The sequence below is a fragment of the Cupressus sempervirens genome, chromosome 10 (assembly GCF_028749045.1).
Source record: "Cupressus sempervirens isolate cs-2001-9-10 chromosome 10, ASM2874904v1, whole genome shotgun sequence".
NCBI classification, from domain to species: domain Eukaryota; kingdom Viridiplantae; phylum Streptophyta; class Pinopsida; order Cupressales; family Cupressaceae; genus Cupressus; species Cupressus sempervirens.
The window spans coordinates 866,796,730-866,819,322 of record NC_143127.1 but is presented as its reverse complement, the minus strand read 5'-3'; positions in this window follow the sequence as shown (position 1 = coordinate 866,819,322).

The following is a 22,593-nucleotide window of genomic DNA, read 5'->3' as shown; positions in this document are numbered from 1 at the left end:
TAGATATGAAGAAAATGTAAAATATGATTTCTCCTTATTTGCAATATTAGAACTCCATAAATTAGAATGAACATATGCTACATTTGCTTCAAATTCCAACAAATGATTAGATAATAAGTCACAAGAATCATCAGGAAATTGCCTTCTCACAATATGCTGATCTGCATCAATGTTTTCTTCCAATAACTCATTAGAGTAAACCATTTCATTACTATTACTTTCCTTGTCATATGAATCATCAACATGTAACTCAGCCTCATGAAAACAAGAAAAGAATGAACCACCAATAGACCTTATCCCTATACCTTTCTTTTCAACATAGAATTTGTCATGTGTATTAATGTATAAACTACCATCACATACATCTTTGAAACTTGGCATAGCATATTTGGAAACTACATCTTCTTTAACATCAAATTTAGGGAAATTGACTTCACCATATGGAAATGTAAAATGTGGCAAAACACAAGTATCCTTAGATAGATTGGCATACCTTTCAAAATCATGAGCCAACAAATCAAAAATCTCATCAACACTTAATAAAACTTCATTACTAGTTTCTTTTCCTTGGCTATGATTATTCTTCAGATAGCTCGGCACATTTATAACAACAAACTTGTTAGTAATACATTGTGAAAAATCAAAATTCTAATCATCCCATTGATCTTCTTCTTTTGACAATACCTCAACAACCAGTATCATAACACATTCACATTCATCACTAGAAGAAAGACGCTCACTATTGTTACATTTTTCCTCTTCTTTACAATCATCATAACAAGATGAATCCACATTATGCATGTCATCAAACTGTTGATTACTATCTTTTGATTCATAAAATTGAGACTCTTCATATTCAATATAACTTTCAACAAAATCATTACATTCATTATCATTAGACTCATTAGCATTCAAAGCATTTTCAATTTCCATGATAAAATCTTGGATTTCACAAATCTTTTTTGACCTTGATTTGGTTGACCAATCAACTGAATGCAGCATAAAAACTTCTAAGAGAACCATTGGTCATGAAGACTTCTCAAGTCTATGTTGTGGTGTCCACAAAACACGCCCCATTCCTCACTAGGAATGGGGACCCCCTACTTTTTTTGGCTTCTAGAATCATAGTTTGGGAGTCAGGAGAAGAAGAGTTTTATTAGACCTTGGAATTTTAGAGTCAAATATTTGAAAAAATCACAAAAAAATCAAAAAATTGGGAAAAAAAAAAATGTTGAAAAAATGCCACACACATTTGTGCCACCAAGCACATTTGCGTGCATGCGCGTGCTCAAACGAAAAGGTGCCTCGTGCACATTCACACTACCGCACTCCCAAGGCACCGTGTGTGCTTACCAAGCTGCCCTTTCACCTCCAGTTTTGCCTAAGTTGCCATAAAAGGGGTTTAAAATATATCATTTAAGTAAAAGTTCCTTATACTTAAGATATATTTTGATATATGTGATGAATCTTTTGAGATAGGTTTCAGACCTCCCCGAGATAAGGTAAAGATTCTAGGAAATTTCAGGGCTTCAAAAATCTAGACTTAGCCAAATTTTAGGGCTTTAGGATTTTAGACTAAGCCAGATTTCAAGATTCATCTATAGTTTTGTTTGAGTAGCTAGTGTGTCTTTACTATGCATTGTTAACTCTACGAACTAATGTTTGCTTCTTGTGTAGGTAAAAATGGCATCCTCAACTTGTCGAGGTCATAACTTTTGACTTGGGACTCAGAATTTAGAACCGCTTACACCATTGGAAAGAAGAACTGAAGATCTAATTTTAGTTCCTAAAATAGTGAGCCTTTAGCTATCCAATTTTAGGGACTGATGAAGGTTCTAACTTGAAATTTTGAGCAAAAGACCTCCAAAAAGGTCATTTAAAAATGCCTAGAAAATTTGTGAAAAAATATTAAAAAGTTGCAAATATTTGATTGTCTTGGATAATCTGGATCACTTGGTTTCTTGTCAAGAAGTATTGGATAGGTGGAGAGAAGACAAAGGTCAAAGATATAGAGGTTGGACACATAAAGCAAATCAGGCTCCTTATCTTATGCAGCTATTGGGGACAAGATTCAATGCAAGTGCCTTGAGATTTTTGATTGAAGAAGCAAAGGGAGTGCAAGTTTATGAAAGTAATTGGCTATAAAGAGGGTGTAAATCATCAAAAAGGGGCATGGAGCGTATACAAAAAGTGATCTAAAACCTCATTTGAGAAAAATCCAAAAACCATTTTCAAAATTTAGAACTTTGATTTTTTGGTGAATTGAGCTCTGCAGGTACGCAGGTTTGCAGCTTTGCATGTCCATAGCTATGTAGGTTCATAGCTCCATAGGTATGTAGGTCTGTAGCTTTGCAGCTCTGCATTTTCATGTAGCTTCGTAATTTAGAGGTTCGCCGATAGTTAACTGCCAGTTCCAAAAATAGCACTTTCCATGCATTGAGAGTGCATTCTAATGGCAATTTAACTCCGACACATGCCTATTGAAGGACCAACTTCTATTTTTGGTGTCTCCATGCACTTCTACTTTGACTGATGTCTTCCTCCTACTTTCTCTCTCATGTTTTCTCTAGTTTCGAAATGTAAAGGGCTCATGCATCCAATTAATGAATAAAATATAGATGGAGTCCCTCTAAGCACTAGTTAGATTGTCAATTTGTATATATTTAGTTTGTTTAAATGTTTTAAAAGCATTTTATTGTGTCAAGATATATCTCACTCTCAACACAAATTGAGGAGATGATTTCTTATAAATATCCCATTGTAAAATGTAACAAGGGCTGTCATTATTATGCAATAAAGTTATGCTTTTGGTGCTAGCATTCAGAGTGTAGTTATTTTTTCCTGAATGTGTCATTGTTTTGTGAATTTTATTCATGAGATTGTGATTGAGCCAAAGGTTTATTGCATTATTTCTGGTTGTGCGATCTTTTAGTTTTGGTGTTTGCTACAAATATATGAATTTCGTTGACGTAACAAGCTTGAGAAGAGATCACCTAATTGTGTCTAGATAGCTTTTTGTCTTGCATGAGCATACTTTCCATGGCCTTGTGATTTGATGAAGTGTGAAACATTATTCAATTTGTTAAAGATTCTCACTGACGATCGCATCAGTGGATTCTAGGAAGCACTGCTCCTATTTTCATTGGTTTCCTATTGATTTTTTTGAAAGTTTAACTCGCAGCATGTTGTGTTCTGTAGCTTATGTCCATTTAGGAATTTCAATTTCAAGTCATTTGATTTTATGTTATTTGCTTATAGTTTCATTATTTTCTTTGCCAACCCCTTGTTAGAATAGGACCTCATACTAGTTGCATTGTTAGAGTTGCATTCATTGAAAAAATAGAAAATACAAAAATATTGTTTTTTTGGTGTGATATTTTGAGACAGCGAACAGATTTTACTTCAATTCCAAGATAAAGGGGTTTTAGAACCAACAAAGGCCTCCTTGTGAACACTCACATTTATATTCTACTAAGCGGATTTTGGTATGTCGCAAGGCAAACATCGAACCTTGGAGCAGATCCTTAAAAAGATTTGCTTTTCAAGAGAGAAATTACACTATGGATTCCTGCCATTGACCTCGTGCAAAATGAACACGCAACAAAAGTGGTGCTAGAAGGAGGGCCCTAAACCATTTTTCACTCCTTGGAATGCTTGAAATTTGACAAAGTTTTAGAATTTTACACTCTTGCAATAATCTACACTTCGCACAAGTTCAATTTTTTTTTGAGTTTTTTCAAAAATTCAGGTACATAGGTGTGTAGGTCCACAACTTTGTAGATCCACAGATCCACAACTTCATAGCTCTGCAGATCCACAGCTCCATAGGTATGTAGTTCCGCAAGTCTATAAATTTGCAAGTTTGCAAGTCTGTAGGTCTGTAGATCCATAGGTCCATAGATCTGCAGCTCCGTAGCTCTGCAAAATTTTGTGGTGCACTATTTTGAGAAAGTTTGCTTCTCCAGAGGTGTGCTTTTCCTTAATAAACACAAGTTGTTAGAACTTGGTCACTTTCACAAGCATCACAGTGATAAAGGGATTCCAAGAACTCCACCCATTCACATTACACATTTCATCATCATCATTCACTTTACATTCCACTTCATACATTTCCATCATTATGCACCATGTCTTTCTTCAATGCCCAAAGTTCACCTTTGAACCTAACTGGACCATTACATGACTTACCCAAAAATCCTAAAAAATTTTGCCCACGGTTCATCTATGGAGAATCACGAACAACAGAGGATCATCTTAATTTTTTTAAAGAGATTTGTAATTGAAACCAAATTCAACATATGGATGTGGTAAGCCACCTTTTTCCTTACACTTTGGGGGAAATGGCATTTAATTGGTACCTCAATCTACCACTAGCATCAATAATGGATTAGAACTCCTTTGAGAGAAAGTTTCTAGAACAATTCAAGATTTATGTTGATCCAGCTCTCCTATATCATTAGTTCATCTCAATTAAGAGGGATCCCCATGAGACTATTTCAGAGTTTAATCATTGCTTCTATAGGATGTATCAAAGAATGGAGTTTCCATACACTGTACCACAGGAGGCTGCCATCTAGATCTATTTTGGAACAATGGATTCATTAACTTCTATTTTTATAAGAAGGCTCCCAGCTAGAGAAATTGATACCATTGAAAAGGTTTTCAAAGAGGCTGTTACATTCACAAGTCAGATTACTGCTGCTCCAATGCCAACAATTACATATTTAGGGTATGAGTCCCAAAAGGCAGTTGCATCCACCGAAGCAAAAAATAATATGGCTAGAGAGCTTAAGACCATGAAGGAGACAATGTCTCTTTTATCCAATGAACTTGTGAGAATAAATTTGAATTATTCAAGAGACCAAGGAAATCATCTAAGACAACTTGCTACCCAGAACAATTATTCTCAAAATCAGAGTGGAAAATTTGGCCTTTACAACAATGTCAACAATAAGAATAATCATATTACAGGAATGAGTCCAAGTAAAAATGGGTATGGGCATAATGTTGTTTCAGATCACCCTCACCAAATCATGGAGGAATGACCCTTGCAATTTAGTGCAATGGTGTTTGAATCATGTGATAAGTCCACAAGAGAAAAAATTGATGAAGATGATCAAGAGGAGTTTGCATTCCCATTCAATGAAGAAATTCTTCCAACTATTGATGTCGTAGTAAGTCTGGATATGCCAAGAAATCTTGAGGGTGGGAGAAATTTTGAAGTTCCAAAACTCCATTAAGTTGCAAAAGGTGATGGAAATGAAGAAGATCCAGAGGTTGGTGAGATTTTTAATCACAAAGTCATCAAGAAGAAGATACCAATTCTTCCTACTATGATATTGATTCCCCATTGGATAAAGATAAGATACCTCCCTCAAAACAAGATTTTTCATTAGAAGAGATGGATAGAGTGTTCAATTTGGTCTCAAGTTTGACTGAGGAAATGTCTATTTGTGGGTATTCTACACATATATCAAACCATGCAATAACTAAGTCATGTAGAATCCATCCATTTGGGTTCCATTAAGAAGAAAGTTGTCTGGATTTCTTGTTAGCTTGGGAGATTGCAATGGAGCGAAAGTATGATTTTGAACAAGCTTCTTTGGGATATGAGGCAGAAAACATCTTGGTCGATGATAGTAATGAATCCTGTAATTCAAAAGGGAGGCTAGGAATTGAGTTTCCTAGTCTAAGGGAGCCTAGAGCGGAACCTAAAGTGTTTCCATGTGTGCATGAAGTAGTGTACCATGAGATGAGACCACTAGAAGGAGAAATTATAATGTGTTAGTGTACCCGTATGGTGGGGGACTTGCTGGATCAGGCAATATCTTTCCATTATCCCTCTTAGTTTGATGATTTTCAATTTGAATATGATGCTAAAGGTAAGAGAACTTGTTTGTGGATTAATCATGGCCATAAAGAGTTACCACAACTTCTAATTTTGTGTGATTTGTGCCCCAAATTTGAACCAAGATTGTCCAGACTTTATTTTTTTGAGTACAAAGACAAGTCAGCATTTTTAAGAACTATATGGGGTGGTTCATTAATATTGCACATAATGAGAAATCTACTAATAACTACCCCACATTGTTATTGTTCGAGTTTTTCTGTAAATAAGTTTTTGTTTTTGTTTTTCTTAGTCTTTTTAGTCTTTCTAGTTAGGTGTTGCGTGTTTTCTTTCAGTCATATGTTCATTTTTAAAAAGTTATGTTAGTCCTAAGGGTTAAGGTGTACTTGAGATTTTTCTCAAGATTTTACTAACCACTCTTTGGTCCTAATTTCAGGAGGAGGTATTTCTTTGTCAAAACATTTGGACAATTGTGTGTTTTATACCACCCAAGTAACAAACATTTCTTATGGAATTAGGGGACTTTCAGTCTGGAAATTAGAAGCATAGACCAACAAGCTCTCAACACTTTGAAAATTTTAAGATTTGATCATTTTGGATGTTGTTGAATTCAAGTCAAAGATGATGAGAAATGATCCAAACTTTGACTAGTTCAAACAGGAGGGGTCTCCTTGAAAGTTTGCTAAGATCATTGTTTGGCATGAGAGTTTCCTAAAAATTTCTAAAAGAGGAACACAAGGGATTTTCATAAGAGATCAAATCCAAGAAATGACAGTGATGTTCTAACTACATAGTCTAAGCATAGTCAGGATACAGAATTCAAAAAATAGAAAGAAAAAAAAGAAAGAAAAGAGAGTGTTAAGTTTGAAGGATTCTAAAGATCTGAAATGGCTAAAGATACATTGCAAAAAAAAGTGTCTTGTATTCAAAAGTACTGTTTCATCAAAAGTAACATGTTGAATGACATGAAGCAATTATGCAAAAGGCCAAAAATTAAAAGAATGTGACATCCCGCCAAGAGCCCTCAAACTGATTCTCTCATCTGGTCAAGCAATTGATTGATAAAAGGCCTTTATGGAGATTCCAAATGAATGAGCTAGAAGGAGTGGAAGATTGTTTCAAGTTGTTAGAAAAATTTGATTGATTGCATCCTGACATGTCAAAGGGAATGAATACAATCCACACACTAAGCTTGAAGTTTTTGAATTTTGAGATTTTAACTATAAAGTGATTTGAAATATGCTCAAGGTGTTTGAAGCTTGGTTGGTGTTTAACACATGTCGGAGGAATGTTTGCTGATGAAGAAATGCCTTGGTAATTTCTTTCTTTTGTTGAGGCTATTTGTTGTGGTGTCCACAACACACACCCCATTCCTCACTAGGAATGGGGATCCCCTACTTTTTTTGACTCCCAGAATCATAGTTGGGGAGTCTGGAGAATAAGAGTTTTATTAGATCTTGGAATTTTAGAGTCAAATAATTTTAAAAAATCACAAAAAAATAAAAAAATTGAAAAAGAAAAAGAAAAAAAGTTGAAAAAGCATCAAACACATTTGCACCACCAAGCATGTTTGCGCTGTTGCGTGCTTACGCACCACATGCTGTGCACTGCTCATGCAACTTGCGCTCCTGCACTCATGTGACACTCGTGTGACTTGTACACCGCATGCTCACATGATGCTCATGCCATATGCCACTCGTGTGACTCATGCACTGAGTGCTGCCATGGTTTGTGAGCGTGCGCACGACCAAGGCGCCTCGTGTGCATTTGTGCCACCACACTCCCAAGGCACCGTACATGCTTGCCAAGCTACCCTTTCACCTCTAGTTTTTCCTAAGTAGCCATAAAAGGGGTTTAAAATATATCATTTAAGTATAAGTTCCTTATACTTAAGATATATTTTAACATATGTGAAGAATCTTTTGAGATAGGTTTCAGAGCTCCCCGAGATAAGGTAAAGATTCTAGGAAATTTCAGGGCTTGAAAAATCTAGACTTAGCCAAATTTTAGGGCTTTAGGATTTCAAACTTAGCCAGATTTTAGGATTTATCTCTAGTTTTGTTTGAGTAGCTAGTTTGTCTTTACTATGCATTGTTAACTCTATGGACTAATGTTCGCTTCTTGTGTAGGTAAAAATGGCATCCTTAACTTGTCGAGGTCATAACTTTTGACTTGGGCCTCAGAAATCAAAATTGCTTACACCGTTGGAAAGAAGAACTGAAGATCTAATTTCAATCCCTAAAATAGTGAGCCTTTGGCTATCTAGTTTTAGGGACAAATGAAGGTTTCGACTTGAAATTTTGAGCAAAATACCTCCAAAAAGGTCATTTAAAAATGCCTAGAAAATTTGTGAAAAAATATGAAAAAGTTGCAAACATTTGATCATCTTGGATAATCTGGATCACTTGGTTTCTTTCTGGGAAGGATTGGATAGGTGGAGAGAAGAAAAAGGTCAAAGATATAGAGGTTGGACACATAAAGCAAATCAAGTTCCTCATCTTATGCAACTATTGGGGACAAGATTTAATGCAGGTGCCTTGAGATTTTCGATTGAAGAAGTAGAGGGAGTGCAAGTTTATGAAAGTAATTGGCTATAAAGAGGGTGTAAATCATCAGAAAGGGGCATGGTGCATATGAAAAAAGTGATCGAAAACCTCATTTGAGCAAAATCCAAAAACTATTTTCAAAATTTAGAACTTTGATTTTTTGGCAAATTGAGGTTCACAGGTCCGCAGGTACACAAGTTCATAGCTCTGTAGGTCTATAGCTATGTAGGTATATAGCTCCATAGGTATGCAGGTCCGCAGCTCCACATTTTCATGTAGCTCCTCAATTTAGAGGTGTGCCAACAGTTAACTGCCAGTTCCAAAAATAACACTTTCCATGCATCGAGAGCACATTCTGATGGCAAGTTAACTTCGACACATGACTAGTGAAGGGCCAACTTCTATTTTTGGTGTCTCCATGCACTTCTACTTTGACTGATGGCTTCCTTCTACTTTCTCTCTCATGTTTTCTCTATTTTCGACATGTAAAGGGCTCATGCATCCAATTAATGAATAAAATATAGATGGAGTCCCTCTAAGCACTAGTTAGATTGTCAATTTGTATATATTTAGTTTGTTTAAATGTTTTAAAAGTATTTTATTGTGTCAAGATATATCTCACTCTCAACACAAATTGAGGAGACAATTTCTTATAAATACCCCATTGTAAAATGTAACAAGGGCCACTGTTATTATGTAATAAAGTTTTTCTTTTAGTGCTAGCATTCAGAGTGTCGTTATTCTTGCCTAAATGTGTCATTATTTTGTGAATTTTATTCATGAGATTGTGATTGAGCCAAAGGTTTATTGTATTTTTTCTGGTTGTGGGATCTTTTAGCTCTGATGTTTGCTACATAAATATGAATTCCGTTGACGTAATGAGCTTGAGAAGAGATCACCTAATTGTGTCTACATAGCTTTTTGTCTCACATGAGTGTACTTTCTGTGGCCTTGCAATTTGATGAAGAGTGAAACATCATTCTATTTGTTAAATATTCTCATCTATGATTGCATCAGTGGATTCTAGGAAGTGTTGCTCCTATTTTCATTAGTTTCCTACCAATTTTTTTGAAGGTCTAACTTGCAACGTGTTGTGTTCTATAGCTTATTTCCATTTAGGAATTTCAATTTCAAGTCATTTGATTTCATGTTATTTGCTTACAGTTTCATTATTTGCTTACAATTTCATTATTTGCTTTGCTAACCCCCTGTTAGAATAGGACCTCATACTAGCTGCATTGTTAGAGTTGCATTCATTAAAAAAATAGAAAATAGAAAAATATTGTTCTTTTGGTGTGATATTTTGAGACACTGAATGGATTTTACTTCAATTCCAAGATAAAAGGGTTTTATAATCAGCAAAGGCCTCCTCGTGAACACTCACATTTATCTTCTACTGAGCGGATTTTGGTATGTCACAAGAAAAACACTGATCCTTGGAGCGAATCCTTAAAATGATTTTCTTTTCAAGAGAGGAATTACACTATGGATTCCTACCGTTGACCTCATGCAAAACCAACGCCCAATAGTTTGAAGGACTCAGCAAGATTCATAACTACTGACTTAAACTTCATATAAGTTTGAAATCCATTCAAACCCTTAATATTACCAATTTTATTTCTTATGTCAATGATAGTCTTATTATGAATTTCTCTTTTCAACCAAGCAATGTTTGCACAAATACTTTCAAGAGTTGGTACATCATTTTTAGACCTAGACTTAGAATCCATCTCTTGAAATTTTAACACTCTATTTTCTTAGTACTGAAAACATTAGATGGAGGCAACTATTTTGTTCATTCAACTTTCCATGAAAGATAAATACATGAAAATTAAAATACCTTTTATGTGTTGTTGTATGAAACCTTTGATCTACTGATTGGAAGAGGTGCAAACATGAAATTCTTCACACTGTAGATAGAAATCTTTGTAGAGCCATCACCTCCTTGAAGAGGGAAATGAAATCACAACAGTGATTTACCTTTTGAAATCAATTACTTTAGCAAATACATACAACCACATAAATTTTCAATCAAGAACTGATACTTCCTCTTCTTAAACAAACTAGATCTGCCCACAAATATTAAAAACCTTTGATATTAAAACAAACCATGCACTGGAATTGAGAATAAGACTAGATTTTCCACTCACATTTGGTGAGAGAAGATTTGAAATAGTTTACCACTTGTAAATCTCATATTAACAACTTTTAGTAGATCTATACAACCTCCTACCAATTTCAAGTCTAAACATACTTCAAAAAATAAAAAGCCTTTTACTAAATCTACCTCTCACAAAGTATGTTGGAATGTACCAAACCAATCTCCTATTTAGTGCTAGAAAATCCACTTGATAGAGAAACTTTGTAAAGCTTACTTTCATGGAAATAAAATCACATGAAAATGCAAATACCTTTCAATACTGATGCCTGCAACTACTTCAATGCTACAAATAATAGTAGATTTAGATCTTATGTGGATTTAGTAACACTTGCACTACATTTCACCTAATTCTTTCACCCATTGTCAAGAACTTGAGATGAATTCTTCAAATCTTCTTTCCAATTGTTGCATCCTTCAGAATACTTTCACATTTTGAAGCATTGGTGCAAAGATATAACTTTGAGTTGCCACTCGCTTAGTGAGAAAAGATTTACCAAACTTGCAAAACATAACAAGTTGGTCTAGAATTTACAATAGGTATTTGCAAACTTTATGCAGCAATGTGGGAATTTCACACTCTTAGAAAAGTGAAAGAATATGACATTAAGTCTAAATTTTGATAGAAACTTATCAAAATGGAAAATGATTTTGATATTACAAATTATTCAATTCAATCAAACTACTACTATCAATGAATAAGGACTCTAGGGAACATGAAACTTCAATAAGGAAATAAGAAACACCTCTTGCTATATATATGCTATATCCAATCTATTTCATGCCAGAGATTTTGGTTCTTTTTGTATGCAACTCCCTAGTAGAGTCACCATTTTGTTGGTGTTTTAAAACATTATAGGTTTTAAATTACCTCAATGAGAATATGGTACATCTAGGGGTAGCTAACTCCCATTTTCAACATGCTATTTCAGACACTGGGCCAACTATAAGGCTTGACCCTTCTTCTACTTTAGGCTCTACAAAACCTAGGCAAGTGGACCTTAGATTCAATTCATATCATACCAGTGCAAAACATATTCTTAAATCTCACAAAGTAGATAAAAACCTTTGTTTTTCCTAATAACCTATGTAGTAACAAAGAAGTGCAGTAGCAAATTACAACTCTATGAAATGCACAAGCTGAGTGAGGGTTAGACTATTCCAGCTTTTCAACATAAAATGTAAAGATGATTTGAAATTGATTTGATTTTGTGTGGGTGGGGAAAGTGGATGAAAATTAGGTATGAACAAAAAACTTATCATCTTGTAATAGATCAGTGCCTCATCTATTGGGCAATTCACGAATATCCCTCATGCATTTTGGATATCTAGAACACATATCTTATGCAAAGACTCTAGATCTATCCATTTACCTTGTAAATTGGATATCAATGTTCAATCTAAATCTCATTCTTACCTGATATCCTCCTCAATAAACCTACAACCCTATTGATTTCTTTGAAGAATTTATATAATTCCTTGAATTACAAGTAACAATGAAGCAACATACATCCTTAAGGGACTACAATTATGATCTAGGCTCTTTGTTCATAGATCATAAAACATCACAACTCATTGAGAAAGAAGACAAGATTTAAACTAAAACTCAACATTTGTTGTTCCTTGTATTGATTTCCTTGAAATAATACATAAAAATGCATGAAATTAACTCATAAAGAATCTAATAAACTAGACTATACAATGAACAAATGTTGTCATACAAGAGAGAAAATGGCGAGAATGAGAAATTTATGGGATGGGAAGGGGGTGTCATAGCCAAAGCAAAAGCTTCATGGTCTAGAACTAGCACATCCTAGATCTTCCATTCAGACTTCATCAACTCCACGACCAATTCTATTAAATGTCTTCACTCTAGAGAAACTTTCCAAAATTCCAACCCTCACAATCAATGAAAGAAAGAAAGATATAACAAGAAGTAAATTCCCAGATCTATTATGCCACTGACATGTGTCCACTTGGAAAACCTTCTCAACAAGTTAGAAGCATCTTTCTAATCTCTTCCCTCAACTGCAAAATCAAATCCTTGATCCTTTTTGCTTCCCAAACAATAAAGTATCTCTAATATTTTGATGGAAACCATAGCTGATTAATAAAGAATTTTTTTTTGAGAAGTTCCATCAAAAATCAAGAAAAACACATCATTATGGATCAAATTTAGAACAAACTAAGCAAACAAAGCATATCAAATGCATCCCAACTGAATTCTGTAACTGCATTGATGAAATCATTATCTAGAACTGAGGATTTGATTGAAAACACAAAACTCCTTGTAGCCTGTACCGGTGATATCTTATGAAAAAATGAGCTTCATAAATAGATAGCACATCTTCTCTCGATTCTAACAGTATGTTGGACTACCCATATTAGATAAAAATTGCCCTAGTTATGCCTCTCTGAAGTTTAGGCCTCTGTTTGTGGTTTTGCATATCATTTAAAATTGCAAAAAATTATCCTTTTCAATAGTTAAGACTAATCTGCAATTTTATTTAAAATCTAACCTGCATGTGAATTTGAGGTCAAATTATTAAAATATTAAAGTTTGAAATTTCCAAAATTCCTCACCATTCTCCTCTAGGTCAAACCTATTGACCAACCCTATGACACATGTCACACTGTGATTGGTTCCTTTTTCTACACAGCTATCAAACCTCTCCAACTGGGTGCCACATGTCATAATCAGATTCATCCATCTCACTACCATGTCACTACCATGTGTCAACTTTCTATTGTGTCGCTATGTCACTATGTTATCTGTCGAGCAACTTCATCTTCGTGACATAGTGACATCCGTCAAATCTGCCATGTAGCACAATTTGGTGCATCTGCTATAGCTTCCTACCACATCATCACCATCTTTGGAATTCATGCCATGTGGCACCTTCAAGTTGGTTTGGAACTCCACAACATTGCTCAGTCATCCTGTACACACACTGTCGGCTGACACTTATAACTACATGATCCGTTATCTACAACTAGGTGGGACCCACAACAACCCTTGCCAAATTTTGAGGTTTTCCAAGAGGTTTCTATGTTTCTATCAAAAAACCTTGCCATTTTATGGTGGTGACATAGTGACCACCAAAAAATGGTCTTTTCTAATGATGACATCAACAATTTGAATTACGTGTTCATTTAAAATTTCTACTTGTTTCTAGCGGACGATAGGGCCACCTACATGGTCTTGGTTTGCAAAAAGCTACTATCTTTAAGACATGTTGTTTATTGTGTAGAATAGTATTTAAACAACAAAAAAGGCTCCCATACGGGCAATGTGGGATAATACCTTCCCATGCTTTCCCCAAAGTCTATGTTTTGTTTAAAACCTTCTCTATTATGGCATCTTTTGCATTCTGGGCAGCTTCTTCTTGCCATCCACATGGGTGATACCTAGCTTAAAAATGTGTGGATCTACTTCTTCTTATGTAGGAGCTGATTGCTCCCCTATTTCTTATCCTTTTCTATGCTAGTTCTTCTTTAGTCGTTATGCTCCTTCTTAGGCATGGACTTCCAACACTAATGCTCCATTACATTTCTATAACCTCCTTTAATCATACAATAAGCTTCCCCAAAGCCTCCATAAGTATCATCTTGGTTCCAATAAGGAAGTGAAACTCAACGAAGTTCTACAGCACAACCATACCCTAAATTGGAAAAATGCCAATCCATAACCCTCCTTTCCAATTGGCTTAATCATTTATGTTCATTGGATGAACATGATTTGATATTAGTACATGAAGAATCCTTTTCAATTCTAGTATCTACAATCACAACTTCTAGGGTTACAGTTAAGCTACCATCTGCCATCCCACCCAATGCCTCTAATCCTATCATTGAGTAATCTAAATTTATACATGTGTTATTCGGATCATTATGAGGACTTTGGTTGAAAGCCAAACAAGCTATAAATTGTCATAGCTATGGATGGGTATTTCCCAATATGAAGTTCTAGTGTTGGTCAATCTTGAAAATTGCTGTAGATGATCTTCTTTGAGAGCTTGTAGAACCTTCTAGTACTTCCTTGCAAAGAGAAAATAACCCAATTTCTCAGTGCTGCTATCCTACGAATGGCTTTTTGGATGTGTATCTTCTTTTATGTCCCCTATCATGGTCTCTTCCTTTCCAACATTTTCCTTTTTATGCATGTGGAGCTTCCTTATACCCCTTTTATCCACTACTTCCACCTTTTTACATTTTTAAAGAAAACCAACAGCTTCATCTATTGTTTTGTTTTGAGGTTTCTTCCATAATCATGAGCACTCCCAAAATATCACTGCTAGCTACTCCAAACAACTTCCCCACATTCAATTTATATCATGGCTCATTTCAAACGTTACCTCCTTACTTAAATTTCCAAATCTACTACAAGAGCATACACCAATATTGGGTAAACAATATTTTTGGGGAGAAAATGATATTTTAGTATAGCCATTACACTTGTACTTGCTAAATCAATTTCCATAATCAATTTATTGATTATATATGATAGTCGACATCAAAGGATTCCTTTTTAAAAATATTTGAATTCATGTTTTGATGCTTATTTTGGCATGAAGACTTTTACACATTTCATTATTTTATTTCAGCTTTGTCTTCATACCTTCAGGTGCTAATCACGTGTTTATCATGTAGGAAGTATTTCTATTGGATATGCGAAGCACACCATCCTATTGCTGCCAAAAATTTCTCATTGTTGTATTACTGATTGGCCATACTCTACAATTTACAATATCATTGATTTGAATTCATATTTTCCATATATATTCTTTAGATCTCAAATGAAGGTATAAGTATATTAACACCCTCAATGAATTCAATCCCTAAAGCCTTGAACATAACCTTGCCATCCATGGACTCATATTGGTCTGGTGGAAACAGGGGCCCCAAAGTGGGTCTGGCTAAATTTTTTTTTAATTCTAGACACTTGATTTCTCAAACTAGCCTATTGAACCCATCATATTGATTGAAATCAAATCTGATCACTGATCTGCCAATTAAAACTCACTTTATCACTTATCTACAAACTGCTAATTTAATGCCAGAGGGTCCTTTAGCTAGCCTTAAAAATTGACTAGAACATCTGATCAAGCTCTAAAAACTTGCACACTAACTCTTTGTTCTACACACTCCTACCCTATTGAATCTTGTCCTATGATGAATTCTCAGTCAAAAGGTATTGACTATCAAAGTTGCCTTCCCAAAATTGCCTGCACATAAACATGTTGAAAAACCATAAAACATGTTCAAAATTGACTTTAAAATGGGCAAACTGACACTTGGGGGAAAGAAAACTAGGACATTGGTTCACTATCATGAAGAGAGTATAAATCTATGATTTGGGCTCATGACAAATAACTGGGCACATTTCGCAAATAGTCAAAGTGGGCTACTCAAATTTGTAGACTGGCAACACTAATAGAAAAATGATTTTTACAAATGGAATGGACCTAGAAAAGTATGTAGATGGATTTTTCATGACTTTAAAATTGGTACACTTGAAGTAATTTTTTGAGTACAAAATAGTGGTACAATCCATTTAATTTCAGCTTTCATAGATTTCAAGTTATAACATCAGGAATAGGGGTACTGATTGATCTACACTTACTGACACTAGTAAAAGGTTAGAAATTGCATTTGGAATGGGATTCAAAAAATGATCAAATAGATCCATGATCTAGGAGCATCCAGTGGTGTAAGGTAAGTCCTATATCACCCAAAATATGCTTAGAGATAGTTTTTGTTTAATGTGTTTTCACTTATGGATACCCATTTGGGTCAAATAAAGGTTCCAACTCTTACAGTTCCACTATTCATTTTCTGGGTTAGAGTTTTATTAGTTGTTAAGCACCTTGGAATATGTATAAATGTAGAAAATGAGCTATTTTGTAATTGAGCCAAAATTATGATGAGTTAGAGGGTGTAATTTGGGGGGATGATTGTACTTTTAATTTAAAACACTCTACCAAAAGAATCAGGTTAAAAGGCTTTATGGTTAGAAAGTTACTATAGTTTTAATTTTTGTGGAGACCTCCTAAGAGTGCTTAAAAGTTAGTTATGGGGCACTAAATGGCCTTGTATGGGGCTAAAAAATGGGGGACGAGAAAATCTGGTCCATAGGGCTATAAAGCACTTCAAGAGCTTTCCAGAAATATGAATAGTTTGTCAATCAGAGTTATAGTTCAAAAGTTATGCCTCCGGAAAGTTGGACCACCATTTCTAGATTCTTCTAATTTCACATCGACTTCTAACATGATTTCTAGAACCTTCTATTTTGGTGGCGGATGCCACCTAGCATATTGTAGAATGTATTACTAACCCTAAACCATTTGGGGCTTATTTAAGAACATTTCTAACATTGTAAAGGAGCTCTTAGTGGAGTTAGAGAGAAGGCACTGTGTGGAGGATTGCTTTCTCTAGAATCATACTCTTGTAAGCCCACAGGGCATTTTTCATTGATAATAATATTTCCATTTTCCTATGTATTCATTCTGCTCTTTGGTTGTGTCTCCATCAAGTGGTATCAGAGCAGGTTTTCTTGAGTGTGTAGACAGAGTGCCAACTGTGAGGTAGTTTGCACTAGGACTATGTGGTTGTGGGTTTGAGACAAGAAGATGCCTCCATGAAGGGAATGTGGTGGAAGGGCTAGAGTTGTTACTCCTGAGGTTAGAGCCCTCTAGAGACAAGTTCAAGCATTGCAGGAGGAGATCCATAGAAGACTAAATGTTGCCATAGGCAACAAAAGTGAGGAAGAAAATAAAGAAGTAGAAAATATTGGACAAGAAGAGGAAGATGAATAAGAAGTCCTAAATTAGGTAGAGGGGAGGCTTTTTAGGGCCATTTCTAAGCTTGGAAAAAGACCTAAAATTGATGTGGATATGTTTTTAGGAATCTAAACTCAGATGAGTTGATCGACTGGATCGATGAACTAGAGGAGTATTTTGAGTATGAGGATATTAGGGATCTAGATAGGGTTAAGTTTGTGAAGGCCAAAATGAGAGGCCATGCAAAAATTTGGTGGTAAGAGATTCAACTAGAAAGAAATAGAAGAGGAAAGGAGAAAATCACAAGATGGGATCGCATGGTGGACAAACTAAAGAAGCACTTCATTCCTATTGACTATGAGCTTGATTTGTTCAAGAAAATGCAAGGATTAAAGCAAGTAGGAAAATCTGTCCAAGAATATACGGAGGAATTTTATTGACTTCTTATTAGGGTAGGATGTGTAGAAGCAAATAAGGAGAAGTTTTCTTGTTACCTCAGTGGGTAACGACCTAGCATTTAGGAGGAATTAACTCCAGTTAGAATGACTAGCATTGAAGAGGCATACCAATTTGTCCTATGAGTTGAAGAGAAGCTAAATAAAAGGTTTGAAGGAAGGAAAAGAGGGCATGATCAAGGAGGAAGGGGCATCTAAGGATGCAAAAAGAGGAGAGGTTCTCGTAAATGATAGGGTCTTACTAAGTGGTGAGACTAAACCTAGACAAAGGAGGAGTTTGTTTCATACTAGGTGGAAGTACGAGGATAAGTGTTCTGATGTGATTATTGATGGTGGCAGCACTGAAAACTTGGTGTCTAAGGAGATGGTTATTAAGCTAAAGCTTAAGAGGGAGAAACACCCCCAACCATATCAAATTTCTTGGGTGAAGGATGATCATAAGGTCCTAGTTAGTGAACAGTGTTCGGTGAAGTTGAAGATTGGGAGTTACCATGATGAAGTTCTTTGTGACATTATTCCAATGGATGTCTACCATTTATTCTTGGGAAGACCATGGTGATTTGATAGGCATGCTGTAAATGATGGTCATGCAAATACATACTCTCTAACAAAGGATGGAGTTCATCACAAACTAAAGCCCTTAGTAAAGGAAGGTGAAAAGGTATGTAGTAGTGCTAGGATATGCCTTGTTGATGGAAGAAATTTTTTCGATGGTATGAAACATCAGTGTATGTGTTATGCTTTGATTCCTAGAAAAGATAAGGAAGGTAGTAGTGAAATTCCACCTAAAGTTTTAGGCTTATTGAGTATGGAGAAATCATCTCTAATAATTTTCGAGAAGGGTTGCCACCAGTAAAGAAAACTAGTCATCAAATAGATTTAATCCCTAGAGCTAGTTTGCCTAACAAGGCTACTCATAGGATGACTCCTACTAAAAATGAGGAGCTAATGTGTGCTATCTGTAGTACTAGCACCAAAGATGGATTTAGAGTGGAGAATGTGTACAGAATCTCAAGCTATCAACATAATAACCATCAAGTATCAGTTCCCTTTGCCAAGAATGGATGCTCGTATGGACTGCTTGAGTGGGGCTCAGTACTTCACAAAGATAGATCTCAAGAGTGCCTATCACCAGATATGGATATGAGAGGGAGATGAGTGGAAGACTACATTCAAGACTAAGGATGGTCTATATAAGTGGTTAGTCATGCCTTTTGGTTTGACCAACATGCCAAGCACCTTCATGTGGCTTATGAATGAGGTACTAAAGAAATTCTTGGGAAAATTTGTTATTGTCTATTTGGATGATATTTTAATTTTTAGAAAGACTTTGGATGAATGTTTATTACACATTCATAGAGTCCTTGAAAGGTTGAGGGAAGAGAAAATGCTTAGAGAAAATGCTTATTAATTTGAAGAAGTGTAGCTTTGTAAAAAAGGAGTTAGACTACTTGGGTTTTTTTGTATCATCTGAGGGTCTCAAAATAGATCCAAAGAAGGTAAAATCCATCTTGGAATGGCCTACTCCAAGGTTTGCTACTGAGATGAGATCATTTCATGATCTATTAGTTTTTACAAAAAGTTCATTAAGAATTTTAGTGGCATATGTGCACCCCTAATTGAAACAATAAGGGGGGATAGGAAAGTGTTCAAGTGGACTATAGTAACTACAAGGAGTTTTGAATTGTTGAAGAATAAGGTGATAGAACAACCAGTGTTGGCACTTCCTAATTTTATTAAAGTGTTCTAGGTAGATTGTGATGTTAGTGGCAGTGCTATTGGGGCCATATTGAGCTAAGAAGGTAAGCCTATTGCATATTTTAGTGAAAAATTGAATGATGCAAAGAAAAAGTATTCTGTTTATGATTAGAAGTTCTATACAATCATTTAGGCCTTAAAGAAATGGAGGCATTATTTATTGCCACAAGAATTTGTCTTGGATACTAATCATGAGGCATTGTAGTATCTAAATAGCCAAGGTAAATTGAACCAGAGACATTTGAAGTGGGTAGAGTTCATGCAGAGCTATACATTTGTGTTGAAACATAGCAATGGAAGGTCTAATAGGGTTGTAGACGCATTGAGTAAGAGACAGTTGTTGTTGGTAGTAATGCAAGTTGAAGTGGTTGGGTTTGATGAACTCAAGAATCTGTATCCTAAGGATTCTGATTTTGCTGAAGCATGGAAGGCTTGTAAAGAACTTGTTACTATAGATAGGACTAGGTGGCTAGATTATTTGATTCAAGATGGTACGTTGTTCAAGGGAAGTTAGTTATGCATTCCAAGGAGTTCCATGAGGAAAAAATTGATCAAGGAGAAGTACAATGGGGGGATGGTAGGACACTTTGGTCGAGATAAGACCATTTTCATACTTAGAGAACATTATTTTTGGCCTCAAATGTCATAGGATGTGAAGAATTTTGTACAGAGTTGTCAAGTATGCCAAGCAACCAAGGGATTTAGTCACAATACTAGACTCTATCAGCCATTACCTATTCCACTGAAGCCATTGGAGGATATAAGTATGGATTTTGTTCTTGGACTACCAAGAACACAAAGGGGTAATGACTCAATATTTGTGGTGGTTGATATGTTCTCCAAGATGGCACATTTAATTCCATGCCACAAGACTAATGATGTTGTACATATTGTAGATTCTTTTTTCAGAGAGATGGTGAGACTACATGGTCTCCCAAAGAGTATTATTTCGAACAGAGATACTAAATTTGTGAGGCATTTTTGGAGGACTTTATGGAGGAAGTTAAGGATGGAATTGAAGTTTAGTTCTACACATCATCCACAAACTGATGGACACACAGAAGTGGTAAATAGAAGTCTTTGTAATTTATTGAGGTGTTTAGTGGGAGATAAGCCTAAGGGATGGGATTTGATTCTACCATAGGTAGAATTTTCTTACAATGATTTTGTAAATCAAAGTATTGGTAGATCACCATTCTAAATTGTGTATGCTAGCAGCTGAAGGACTACACCAAAATTAAGGAAGATGGAGCAAGGGGAGAGGACAAGAGCTGAGGCAGAAGAATTTGTTGAACATGTCAAGAGCCTACATGAGGAGGTCCATGCACACATTACCAAGATAAATCAATAGTATAAAGCTAGGGTAGATCAAAGGAGGAGACATAAGTAATTCCAAGTAGGGGATCTGGTTATGGTACACTTACAAAAGGAATGGTTTCCTATGGGTACTTACAACAAGCTAAAGATGAAGAAATTTGGCCCCTAATTTTTTTTAAACAAACATGACTCAGGAAATGCATATGAGGTGGAGTTTCCAAATGGGATTCACATTTCTCCTATCTACAACATTGTAGACTTAACAAAATATCATGATGATGGTGTAGATGAGGGGTTGATGCTGGAGCCATGTCCAATTCCTACTTCTAAGGAGGAGATATTAGAGATTCTAGATAGTCGTGTGGGTAGGAGTACTAGAAATAGGTAGTATGAAGAGTACCTAGTGAAGTGGAAAGGATGACCAATAGAAGACTCAACTTGGATATCAGTAGTGAAGGTTGCCCATTTTTGTTTTCCTTTACCATAAAGTGACAGGGTCACTTTTATATCTACTCTGGGAATCTAATGCAAGAGCATCTAGTAGTGTAAGGGCAATCCTATATCACCCAAAAATATGCTTAGAGATAGTTTTTATTTAATGTGTTTTCATTTCTAGATACCCATTTGGGTCAAATAAAGGTTCCAACTCTCACAATTTCACTATTAGTTTTTTGGGTTAGAGTTTTATTAGTTTTTAAGCACCTTGGAATATGTGTAAATGTAGAAAATGAGTTATTTGGTAATTGAGACAAAATTATGATGAGTTAGAGGGTGTGATTTGGAGGGATGATTGTACTTGTAATTTAAAACACTCTAGGAAAAGAATCAGGTCAAAAGGCTTTACGATTAGAAAGTTATTGTAGTTTTAATTTTCCTAGAAACCTCCTAAGAGCGCTTCAAAGTTAGATAGTAGTAAATGGCTTCATATGGGGCTTAAAAATGGGGGATGAGTGAAGCTGATTCATAGGGCTATAGAGCACTTTGAGAGCTTTCTAGAAATGTAAATGGTTCATCAATCAAAGTTATAATTCAAAAGTTATACCTCCCAAAAGTTTGACTACGATTTTTGGATTCTTCTAATTTTACATTGACTTCTAACGTGATTTTTGGAAGCTTTTGTTTTGGTAGTGGATGCCAACTAGAATATTCTAGAATGTATTCCTAACACTAAACCATTTAAGGCTTATTTAAGAACATTTTTGACATTGTAAAGGAGCTCTTAGTGGAGTTAGAGAGAAGGTACTGTGTGGAGGATTTCTTTCTCTAGAATCATACAGTTGTAAGCCCATAGGGCATTTTTCATTGATAATAATATTTTCCTTTTCATGTGTGTTCATTCTAGTCTTTGGTTGTGTCTCCATTGATTCGTCATGAGCTAAAAGTTGAAACACAACAAGTTTTTGACTTCTAAACTGCAATACAAAAGGAATTTCATCATTTTGGTAAACTGCTCAACAGTTATAACTCATCAAACAGGGCCTTCCAGAATTCTGAACTAATTGCATCAGCATGACAATAATAAATGACCAACTTTAAGGGATTCAAAACCTAGTCAAACGGACTTGAAACGATTCAAAATCTGAAACATAAGTTCTTTGGTATGGACACTAAAACCTTCCAAAGTAGCAAGTCATGAAACATCATTGGGTGCAAGATATTCAATTGCAAACACAAGCTCCTATTGCTATGTGACACTTAAACAAAAATGCAGATTTGACAATTGCTTAAAATA